Source organism: Myotis davidii, unplaced genomic scaffold (assembly GCF_000327345.1).
Source record: "Myotis davidii unplaced genomic scaffold, ASM32734v1 scaffold59, whole genome shotgun sequence".
NCBI classification, from domain to species: Eukaryota; Metazoa; Chordata; class Mammalia; order Chiroptera; family Vespertilionidae; genus Myotis; species Myotis davidii.
Window position 1 is genome coordinate 8242342 of NW_006293001.1, and position 12025 is coordinate 8254366.

General features: G+C 39.7%; 1 protein-coding gene across 1 annotated transcript in view; it reads left to right on the plus strand.

Moving 5' to 3' along the window:
• Window positions 1-12025, plus strand: part of CERS6 (ceramide synthase 6) — a 262024-nt gene that overhangs the window by 213538 nt on the left and 36461 nt on the right. The window lies entirely within an intron of this gene.

The following is a 12025-nucleotide window of genomic DNA, read 5'->3' on the forward strand; positions in this document are numbered from 1 at the left end:
TTTGAGAACCACTGTCCTGTATAATTCTCTCATCAGCTGTGTGTATAGCTAAGGCAGATGGAAGGGATAACCTAAAACGAATTCCTAGAACTCGCTATGGCTAGACTTGTTTTGTTTTGTTTTGTTTTTTGTTAAGAGCTAAGAAAACAATATGACAGAAATTGATGGAATTTTACAATCTTTCCTATAGAAAATAGATTTACCATCATTAATCATTTTTTGGAAGGCTGTTAACTCAAACTAGAAAAACAATGAGACTTCCACATCACTTAAAGTCTACCATTGATTGAAGATTTTTTTTCTCCATTTTTAGAAATTGATTTGAATGGAAAATTAAAGCAATGGAAATGGGGGAAAGCTGGGAAATGAAGGCATGCAATGATACCTTGCTTTCCAGCCCCAATAGAAAAATAAATGGGACTTTTCAGTGAGTAACATCTATCACTGGGGTTCCATACACAAATTAATCACACACACACACACACACACACACACACACACACACACACACATTTTTCCTTGAGGCTGGTGGCCCTTTTGGTCATGCTTGTTAGGAAAATCATTTCCAAGCAGCAGTGTGTAGTCCAATAGGCATTTATAGTTTTCTATGGTTATAAGAAGGAAACATTCAAGTAATTTTGAATATAATGTATCTGTAATTATTTCTGGATCAGGGATCTTTCAAGATTACTAGCAGAACTAGTGGTAAGAGTTTTAGTAGAAGAAATTCGAGCAAAATCCAGGAATTATTTCTCAAAGAATGTTAGAAAGCTTTTCCTACTTTGTATTTCTGAGAAACCTGAGTTTTAAAAAAATAAGCTTCTCTCTCAAGTACTTCGATTTATTTATTTTCCTTTAAGGGTAGAATTAAAATTGCGATGTACCTCTTCTTCTTTCCAGGAGTTAATGTGCGAAAAAGCTCTTCAGGTTTAGACAGTAATGAGTTACCTAGAGCATAGACCCCAGAATATAGAAATGATGTAATACTACTAATAGGATGCCTCCTGGGTAATGTCCTGTTTTAATGACATAAACTAGTTCCTTAGAAAAATCCTTGTAACCAAACACAGAATAAGAGCTTATATTGCAGATTCTATAGGGCATTTGCTACCATCCCCCTTATTGCAGCCAAGATTTGCAAAAGGCATCTTGAGAAGAGAAATATTCCATTGTTTGTGATATAAGAAATAATGTATATACCTGCTGTCATCTGGGAATAAACTTCTTTTCAGATACTCTGGTAAATATGTTAGTGCTTAAATGACCTTTGTTTTGACCCTGTTTCAATTACTGTACTAAAGTGTAATGGGTACTTTTAGTATTTAAGATTGTAACGTGAATGACAATATATAGTGTTTTAAATATTTTATATTTTATATTAATATTTGAAATTACTCAAAAGTTCCTTTCAGATTAGGGAATCTTACAATTGGGATGGACTCTATGGTTTACTGGCTCCATGTTCTCTCACTCCCTCTTCCCAGGTTAGGAATTTTTCTATCAATTTTCCTGATCAAAAGTATTGTTTTAGAGTCCAAGAGAGAAATAGTTTTTATATGAAACAGAAACTTGGGTCCTTGTAACTTCTAAGCTAGAGGTTCTTACTCTTGGTTAGAACTCCCTGAAACTGTCTGAAAAACGTGTGTGTGTGTGTGTGTGTGTGTGTGTGTGAGTGATTTTTTTCCTGGGGGAGGGGTATGGCTTTATCAGATTCTCAGAGAGATCTGTGGCTCCTGCCCTCCTTAAAAACGTGCCTTTCAGAAAACAGACTAAGTATACCCTACCACTTCTAGCTGGAAACTCTTTAAGAATGTGAAGATTTCTAGTATGTCATCTGTAAGCTTTCTCTTCACTAGAAAGCATATTTAATTCCTTCAATTATCCCTGCTTGTCATTCTCTTTGGTTTGATTCTCAGAATTCCTCTTGTTATAATGTTCCAAATGTGAACTGGCTGGTTCAAAATATAATAAACCAGGCTTTATTTATAACTGCGTTTCTTCCCGTGCAGCTTGCCATTGCATCAGCTTTAATAAGCAGCTTTCACGGTGTATCAGCGATGACCTGATAAACATCAGAGCTGCCTCATCCTAAATTTACTAGGTCTTCCTTGTCCTAAATTTATTTCATTTTTATTTCTAATTATGGTTTATTTGTATACTTAATTGTGCAAACTAATTTCTTCCTGTTAGATTTCATCATGCTGTTTTCCAATACTCTATTCCTAGAACCCCTAATATGAGGGTCTTCTGAACTATATCCAGTGCTATATTTATTCCTCCCACCTTTATGCTACTTGCATGTATGCTTTTCATGCTTCCCCCAACTCACTGAAGAAAAAAGTTGCCTCAGATGAACTCCTGATACACTCCTGAAGAATTTCTTTAGGCTGGCCTCAATTTCTCAACCACCAGTCTTTCTTTATGATTTTTCTACTTATTAACATCTTAAAACTGCTGTCATCATGCCTGCTATTTCTCCACATTCCTAAGGTGTAATAAAAGACTTATGGTCCTGGCCAGTATGGCTCAGTTGGTTGGGCGTCATCCTGTACACCAAAAGGTTGCTGGCTCAGTCCCCGTAAGTGGCATGCAGGAGGTAGCAGATTGATGTCATGCTCTCACATCAATCTTTCTCTCTCTCTCTTCCTTGCCCTTCCTCTCTATATATTTTACAAAAGACTTACGAAAGTAAGGTCTTATGAAAATCAAGATTTGCTCTGTGTTTAAGACATCCTCTGCACATGTAGAGGAAGGGTGAAAAAGAATAGGGGGCCCATCTGGCATGACTTAATTTTAGGGGACCATTGTTGGCTCCTGGCTCTTTATTTTGAAACTAGAGATCCAGTGCATGGGTGGGCTCCAGCCGGCCTGCCCCGATGGGGGCCAATCAGGGCCAGGCCAGCTGTGGGGAGGGGCCACAGGCAGTTGGCAGGCCGGCCCTGCCCCCCAATTGGGGTGGGGGAGGCCAATTGGGGGGCAGGGCTGGCCGGAGGGAGGGGCTGCAGGCCGATGGGGATGGGGGATTATTGGGGGCAGGGCCAGCTAGGCCAGTTGGCCAGCCGCAGTGGGCATCTTAGCAACCAGTCATTCTGGGCGTTCCGGCGTTCCGGTCGCTGGCTTTTTATGTATATAGATACTCACCCTCATGTGTTTGATTATTCATCTGCAACACTGCGCTTGCCAGTCTAAAACTTCCAGTCTTTGCATTTTCCATATTGTGTAGGTGTGTACTGTGAACCGTCCCATTTACTACCATTTTTTAATGTACTTCATGAATTTATTGGGCACTTATGGTGCAGCCAGTACTGGGCTGGGTGCTGAAAGTTCAGTCAGACAGTAGGGCTTCCCTTGGAGCACTTGGAGCTGAATCCCTCCAGGTCCCCTCAGTATTCTAGTTTATAATTTTGGGGACCTAGAGATTATTCGTTTTTTGTGAGCATTTACTGGAGATAAATAATATAAATGGATTGCAATGTTCAGTAGTTTGGTTGAGGTATACTAAGGAGTTCTGCCAGCTAGTAACGCACAATAGATAGAGTACCTATGTGTGAAATAGTCACTGGCTACCGGAGGGAAAGTGCTAGAGGTCGATTGGACTTAAGTTCTAACAAGCATTTCATAGACTTATTTCTCCTTCAGATATTTGTGCTTCTTTTGGAAGAAGAAGCAAAATTATTCCCTGTGCTTTCTACTTCTTTCCATTTTCAATCCATTCACTTTGGAATCAGCAGCAATACCTTCCATGTTCCTCCTGACTGTGTTTGTGTTCCCACATGAGCCGTCAGAATCCTTGCTAATTCATGGGTTTAATGATACTTGTTTCATTCTCTGTTGCATCTTTGGTTCATTTGTGTTATTGCCTCACAAAGACATACATGTGAGTGGCCTTTTCAGAACTGTGCACTGCCCAGACTCTCTTTTGGATACAGTACATCCTTCTGGAACAGTACTGTCCAATAGGAATATAATTCAGATTTCATAGTAATTTTAAATTTTCTAGTAGCCACATTAAAAAATAAAAATGTGACATCCATTTAAGTGTTTCATTTAACTCAGTATATCCAAAGTAATATCATTTTAACATGTAATCCATATTAAAATGGAGATACTTGTATTCTTTTATTACATAATGAATCTTCAAAATTGGGTATGTGTTTCACTTACTGCAGCTATTCAAAGGCATTTTAGCCTTTACATTGTATTGGACAGTCAGTGATTTGATCCTTTTTGACAGTAAGCTTATCCATCATTGTAAACTGTTACCATTTTCATTGATCTGCATGTCTTTCATCAACTCCCTCTGTGTGTAAGCCCTAAAGTTCCTAACAACTTTCCATATTTTATGAAGCTGTGGTTTCTATTGGCATAGAGTAGATTATACTCAATCTCATTATAGCATCTGTCACAATGCCTTGCTCACAATGGCCACTCAATAATACCTGTTGAGTGAATTAGGTACTTTTTATTCTAAATGGTCTGACATCTGTTTTCTTAGTTGAGCTCCTTAAGTCATTGTGAAGTGCATAGGTGTATTTTCTCCCTTATTAAACAGAGAAGACTGATTCATTTAGTCAATGATTTACCTAGTTTCTCTGGACTCTGGTCTGCTGCCATTGGTTCAATTCAGAAAGTACTTACCAAGTTCCAGTTGTTCTTCCTACAATATAATATTATCTTCATTAAGAGGTAGGCCACATACACACACACACACACACACACACACACGAAAGAGGTAGGCCACAAAGTTACCTATGAAATATATTTTTTGGTAGTTGTTCTATAAAGGGTCATTTTTAAATGATTGTCCTTATTATTCTGCCCCAGATGAAGATGTAAGCATTGTCATCTCTTGGACATACATTAGAATCTGGTAACAAAAAAGGCAAATCCACAAAAATCTTGAAAAGGAAGGAGCATTGTGTAGTCCAGGGGTGGGCAGACTTTTTGACTCGAGGGCCACAATGGGTTCTTAAATTGGACCGGAGGGCCAGAACAAAAGCATGGATGGAGTGTTTGTGTGAACTAATATAAATTGACTAATATCTATTGACTACACAATAGAAAGACTGCTTGCTTTGAGCCATAGTGCTCCCCTTCACTGTGTGTCTAAAGACCAGGTATATAACTTTTCTGCATCTATGTCCTAATCAGAAAAATAATAATAGCAAATGCTCCACCTATCAACCAGGAAATGTTAAGGATCAAATGAAATATTGTTTGTAGTAATAATCTGTAACTATAAATACCTTATAAATATTAAGCACTTAAAAATAAGTTGTTAAATATGGAAATCTCCATTGTGGTCATATATTCAAAAATTTTTATTATATTTTATAACCTCCAATTACTCTAGATTAATGAACCATAACCATAGGTATTTTGAAATAAAATTATCTTTCCAATTAAGAGACTCAAAACAATTTTGTTTTAGTTACTTCTGTTCTTAGCTCTCAGTGAGCATACACAAGGCTGCATTATTCCCTCAATTCCTAAGTGACCATCCTATCCAGAGCCACCACAAATAACCAGTACTCTCATAGACTCTCATAGCATTTTATAAAATGCAGGTAGGCTAGTTCTTTGCTATACGTCACAGACTCACAAGCTATTAGCAGCCAAGAGTGGGCATACCACAGTTGTCAGAACCTCTTCCCATGGCCCCATGATGATTTTCACATCCCCATTCATGTCCCACCAGTGCCAGGCCCTGAGCTAGAGGAAAGTTAGTCAGATATGTACCTTAAATGGTATGCAGCAATTCAGACAGAAGCATGAGACTTCTTAGAATGTTTCTGTTAATCTCTGTTCTGCAAAATAGGGGAATTATTTGCTGATTTGCAAGGTTTCTGCAATTAAAAGAAAAAAATTATAGAGGGTTCTTGATCACTTTTTACCATTCTCCATAATAAGATTTGAAATTCATATCAATGCATATGGGAATATCATCTTCTTCTCTGATTATTTTTCAAAATATATTTTGTCACAGTAGTGTGGCTATTATATGCTTTTCTGAATATCTGGTAGGATTAGTCTCAGAGTTCACAAATTTAGAGAAGCTGGGTGTTGTTTTTTTTCTCTCTCGAATTCCTTGATAGATTTTTCTCTGAAATCGTGGTTGTTGGGTATTTTGGCATGTTTTTAATAATACATATATTAGTATCAGTAAATACTTTTTTAAGATGGGGTTGAATTGTATGAAAATAATGTCAATTGAGATGTATTATCTCTTCATGTGAACATAATAATTTTAGTATAATTTCGAGATTAAAGGGCTAGACCAAGAGTCAATAAACTATGGTCTGTAGAACAAATCAGTCCATCACCTATTTTTATAAATAAAGTTTAATTGGAACACAGTCTTGCCTGTCTGTTATATAGTGTCTTTGGTGCTTTCTGCTACAATGGTTTGAATAGTTGGGACAGAATAAATGGCCCGCTAATCCTAAACTGTTTGCCAGCTATGTCTTTTTTTGGGGGGGGCTCACCTGAAGCTATGCTTTTATCGATTTGAGAGAGAGAAAGATTGATGTGAGAAACATCAATTGGTTGCCTCCCGTATGTGCCCCAACCAGGGATAGAATCAAAACCTTTAGGTGTATGGGATGATGCTCCAATCAGCCAAGTCCCCCATTCAGGGCACCAGCTGGGTCTTTATAGAAGTTTGTCAACTCCTGAGCTAGGCCATTAAAAATGAGTTTGATGAGTCGTCAATGGAGTGATCTGTTTTAAAAACATCTGAGTATTGTAATAAAGTCTAATGCCAAGGTCAGAGGTTTGAAAACTGTTTATTTGATGAAGAGCCTCACTTATTTGAAAGTGATGCTTTATGGGAAATACTCTCACAGATGAAGAACCCATGTCAGCTCTCTTCCAATTGCTTATGCTTTATAAAGCACACTTGTATACCAGCATTCATCCCCATCTCCCTGAGTGTGAACTTGCCTCTCCATACAGAGCCTCCTTTCAACAGTCCTGAGCTCAGCCTGGCCCCACCTTCTGCCTTCCCAGTCTGGATCAGTATCTGAGCCATCCCAGAAACCCTTCCTGCAGAACCCCAGTGTGCACCTGGCTGTGTCCTTTCATTCTCAGAACTTCATCTATGCCATTTCTGGGGTGGCAGGATAGGCAAGGAGATAGAACCTCAGCATCAGCAGCATCCCTGGGAGTCACCCTGTTCCTTATGGGGCTATAGCTTATCATGTATTATTATTTAACCTTTTATATCTTTAGGACAAGGGAGCAAACAATTTGCAAATTACTCAAAGACAAGGAGCCGCATTTTTTTTTTGAGCCGCTTATTCTTTATAGATCTCTTAAGTGCACTTCACTGTGAGCCTGCTATGTGTCAGGCACAGTGTGGATGTTAGGGATGTAGATATTGATTAGGTTATAAGCCCAGGAATATTCAGCACTTCATCAAAAAATATTTGTTACATGAATGAATGAAATTTTAGAATCTCCCATGCACTTTGGCACAGTCACGGCTGAGATTGCAGCCCACGTGTGTCCTTCCTTATGCCATAGAATAGGCCAAAGATGACGTGACTCAGTAGCTTTCAAAAGCAGGAGCATTCCAGCTACTGAATCATTTTGCTCAGGTAGAATTTATAGAAATAGAATTGTGCAGTTGTTTCATAAGTACTGCCTTTTTCCTCAGATAACAACACAGAAATGCTTAATTTAAAATGCTAAATGTCAACGATTTGGAAATACAGGAAGTAAATATCTACACTAATAAAAGAGAAACGTGAAAATTAACCATCACTCCGTCACTCCACCACTCTGCTACACCCACCAGCCAATCAGAGCGACTATGAAAATTAACCCAACAAAGATGGTGGTTAATTTGCATATGCAGGCACTGAGCAAAGACTGAAGACAACCGAAGATGGTGGAGGCCAGGGAGCTGGAGCAAGCAGGAGGCTTGGGTTGCTCCCAGCGACAGAGGAGGCCATGCTTCCAGCCCGCCCTGGGCTCTGCTCAAGGAGTGGCTGGGGGCCTGGGTCGCCGGGGGCAACCCAGGCTTCCAGTCCACCCTGGGCTCCGCTGGAGGAGCTGGGGGCAAAAAAAGGAGGGGCTGGGAACAGCTGGAGTGGAGAAGCCAAGCCTTGCTGCTGCGGCTGGACCAAAGGCCCGGGTCCCAGGTGCCAGAGGAAAACCAGTGCCGGCAGCCAGGAGAAGGAGGGCCTGTTGCGCGAATCTTCGTGCAATGGGCCACTAGTATGTATTTTAAAAATCATAGAACAAGTGGATATGCTGAAAATGCAAATTGTGACTAGGAATCTGGTCAAAGGAGTGACAAGTACATGTGGCAGGTGGCTCCTGATTAGTACGGCATACAGGGAGAAAATTGTCGAGAGGTTCCAGGACAGCATAGGAAGGGAGCGCCTGCCCAAGAGAAGAAGTAAAAAGAAGAGGAAATACGGAGCATCTTTCCTCCATCCATGGGATAACCCAAGAAAGTGAGCAAGAGAACCCCATCCCAACAGCAAGGATGTCTGAGGGCCCTGGACAGTTGTTCCCAACCACCATCAGGGACTTCTCACCTGGCTTACATCAGGGCCAGGTTAGGTGCCCAACGTCCAATCTGTAGCAAACTCTGCATCTCTCAGAGCAACTTGCACCAACCCAATTTAGCTGTCTTAACTCCCTTTTTTAATGGACAGCGTATAAACCCATGCCAAATTTTCATAGGCACTGTGTCTTAGACTACTTTGTATCCCATACAATCCCAAGTTGTGCTTTAAATAGAGCTGTCAGAAAATACACAATTTGATTTGTTGGTTGCTACTACATGGTGTTGTGATCTTTCAGTTATATATTTAGTGGTTATAAGGAAATGTAGTATGAAGCATTCATTGAAATATTTACCAAAACTTATTTGGCCTGACCAGCATGGCTCAGTGATTGAGCATTGACCTATGAAACAGGAGGTCATGGTTCGATTCCCAGTCAGGGCAGGGGGTTGCAGGCTCCATCCCCTTTGGGGAATGTCCAGGAAGCAGCCAATCAATGATTCTTTCTCATCATTGAGGTTCCTAACTCTCTCTCCCTCTCCCTTCCTCTCTGAGATCAATAAAAATATATTTTTTATAAAAACTTGTTTGAAGAAAAGGTTCTGAATACATTCCTTTTCTTTTTTAAGTGGCATATAGAAATGGCCAGCCTGAAACAATAACAAATGTTTTTCAATTCTGAGAGGTAAAGAAGTACTATTTTAGTTCCATAACATTTTTAGATTGTCTTTTGAATTGACATGTAAATATAGTAAAATGTGTTTAGTGAAATGGAATAGTCTATTAATGATAATTTTATTGCCCAATGGGTATGATAATCAGATAAGGAAATATTTTGGATTATTTCCCAAAAGAACCTCCGGGGAGTGCCTTGGGTTGCCTTTGTTCCAACCTAGTCTCCTGTTTTCTCACCTGCTTTGCTCTGCAATCACAGTTGGTGGGAAGAATGTTAACTTGAAATAGTACAAGATTATGAACCATCAAATAATAGTAGAATATTTTTCAGTAACTTTTTTTAATTTACTGTCTAAACTTTTACCATATGTCTCCTTTTTCCTCCATTGACACCCCCCCCTTTCAGTAACTTTTTGTTATGATTTTGACTAATCATAAATGAACAAAACAAAATAAGGAAAATTTTCTAATTATCATTATGTTAATCAGGATACTTCCGTTAATCAAGATTATAGTCCAATAGTTGTTTTTGTTCCTATCCCATGGACATATCTAAGAATGTCTTCTCTTGTCTTCTACTGAAGGGCATAGACCTTGATAAAGCAATGACTATTTTAGGTTGATTAATTAAAGCACCATGTGAACACATTCTGCTCGGTCAATTCAGGAGCGTATGTGAAACACTGAAGACATTTTTCTTTGTGTGGAAGTCTCTTAAATTACCTCCCTTTCCCAGAATACTACATTATGTTAGGAGCATAATTTGCAAAGTCAGTACTTTATTTAAAAGGGTCAAAGCCCTTTCCTACACATTAAGGCTACAATATCTTCCAGAAATAAGTCAGGTGCTTCACAAAATAGGTTAAAGCTGCTATGATGAAGTACTGAAGAGACAGCTTGATGTAGTGAATTCTCAGTAGTGAATTATTCATGGCGCTTGCCCCCCTTTTCCTAGCCATATAATTGCATTTATTTAAAATTGTGTCCCCCTCATACCATTCAAAAATTTAATTAGATGTTCGAGTCCCCTACTCACAGTAGCAGTCACAACAGGGCTGCTCTGGTGCTATTGTTTGATAATTATTCAGTTCCTATTCACCCTTCTGTACTCAAGAGTGAGTTGCTACAGGTCTGGGACCATGTCTCATTCTCCCTTTCAATTCTGATACTATGACTCGCTGTGAGTTTGCTGATTTACCTTACAGATCTCTATGACTTATTGTAGGTTTTAATTCAGAATTCACTTTCATAAAGGCATTCTCCCCAGGCAGGTGGTTTGTTTACTTATTTCAATGTAACAGAATATCATCCTTTTGATTTTCTTTCTCCCTACACCTGGGAGAAATATTCTGAATGCCAGAGTCATGCTTATTTAAATTTCCTCTTCTTTTAAGTCACATATTGTAACTAATTCCCCTACCATAACTTGCCCACCCCATGCTATCCTTTAAAGCTAGTGTTTGGAACAAGCTTTCTTTCAGGCCCAGTGCAGGGGTCTGGACGTTGGGTAGCCCACACTGGACATACTGACTTGTGATTATTTTTTCTTTTTTTGAGCTTGATTTCTACCCATTCTTCAAAGGTATGAGGAAGGTGATGAAAGCTTGCCTTATTCTGAAAATAACTGTATACACAACTAGGATCATTGCTTATTTTTATCTTCTGGCCTGTTTTTCTTAAAAGAGGTGAAATAAAGTGGTGTTTTATTGTATATACTAGAGGCTCAGTGCATGAAATTTGTGCACGGGTGGGGGGGTGTCCCTCAGCCCTCAGCCTCTCCAATCTGGGAACCCTTGGAGGATATTCGACTGCCTGTCCCACAGGGCCTAAACCAGCAGTTGAACAATCCGGGACTGCTGGCTCCTAACTACTCACCTGCCTGCCTGCCTGAGTGCCTCTAACTGCTTCTGCCTGCCAGCCTGATCGTCGCCCTAACCGCTCCCCTGCCAGCCTGATTGATGCCTAACTGCTCCCCTGCTGGCCTGATAGCCCCCAACTGCCCTCCCCTGCCCGCCTGATCACCCCCCACTGCCCTCCCCTGCCAGCCTGGTCGACCCTAACCCCCTGCAAGCCAGATCTCACCCCCAACCCCCTGCCTTGGTTTCAGAGAGGAAGGGAAAAGGAGAGAGAGAGAGAAACATCAATGATGAGAGAGAATCATTGATCGGCTGCCTCCTGCACATCCCCACTGGGGATTGAGCCTGCAATCCAGGCATGTGCCCTTGACTGGAATCGAACCTGGGACCCTTCAGTCCACAGGCCAACGCTCTATCCACTGAGCCAAGCCGGCTAGGGCAATAACTATATATTTTACATAAATATATATTATTTATCATGTATAATTATATTTATAGATATAAATATATACACCTTAAGTAAATATATATTATTGATACTTATGTATTTTATTTATATACATCATTAGTGAAACCTTTGCTTACTCTTACCAACATTAAATAAATACCACACCAGCTGTTCCCATGAGTTTATGGGCTTTCTTTTTAGTAATTAAACAGCTGAGACTATTGATTGCTGCCTTCTGCAAAGGGATTAAAAGGAATAAAATTGAATGACGTATTTCCCACATAAACTGACCTTAATGGCTTTGAGATTTCAGATAAGGCAATTCCCTTGCATACATGAAAACCTAACAGTTTTATTAAAACTGTATTTTGCTGACACTTTTTGTACCTGGAGAGCCTTCACACTACAAATGGGTCTCAAACGTGCATACCATAATTTCTCTCCCTGCTCAGGATTTGCTTCCCGGAGACAGTGTCTTGAGCATCTTGAAAAATAGCCAGTATATTTCCAAACAGATCCAAACTGTTATA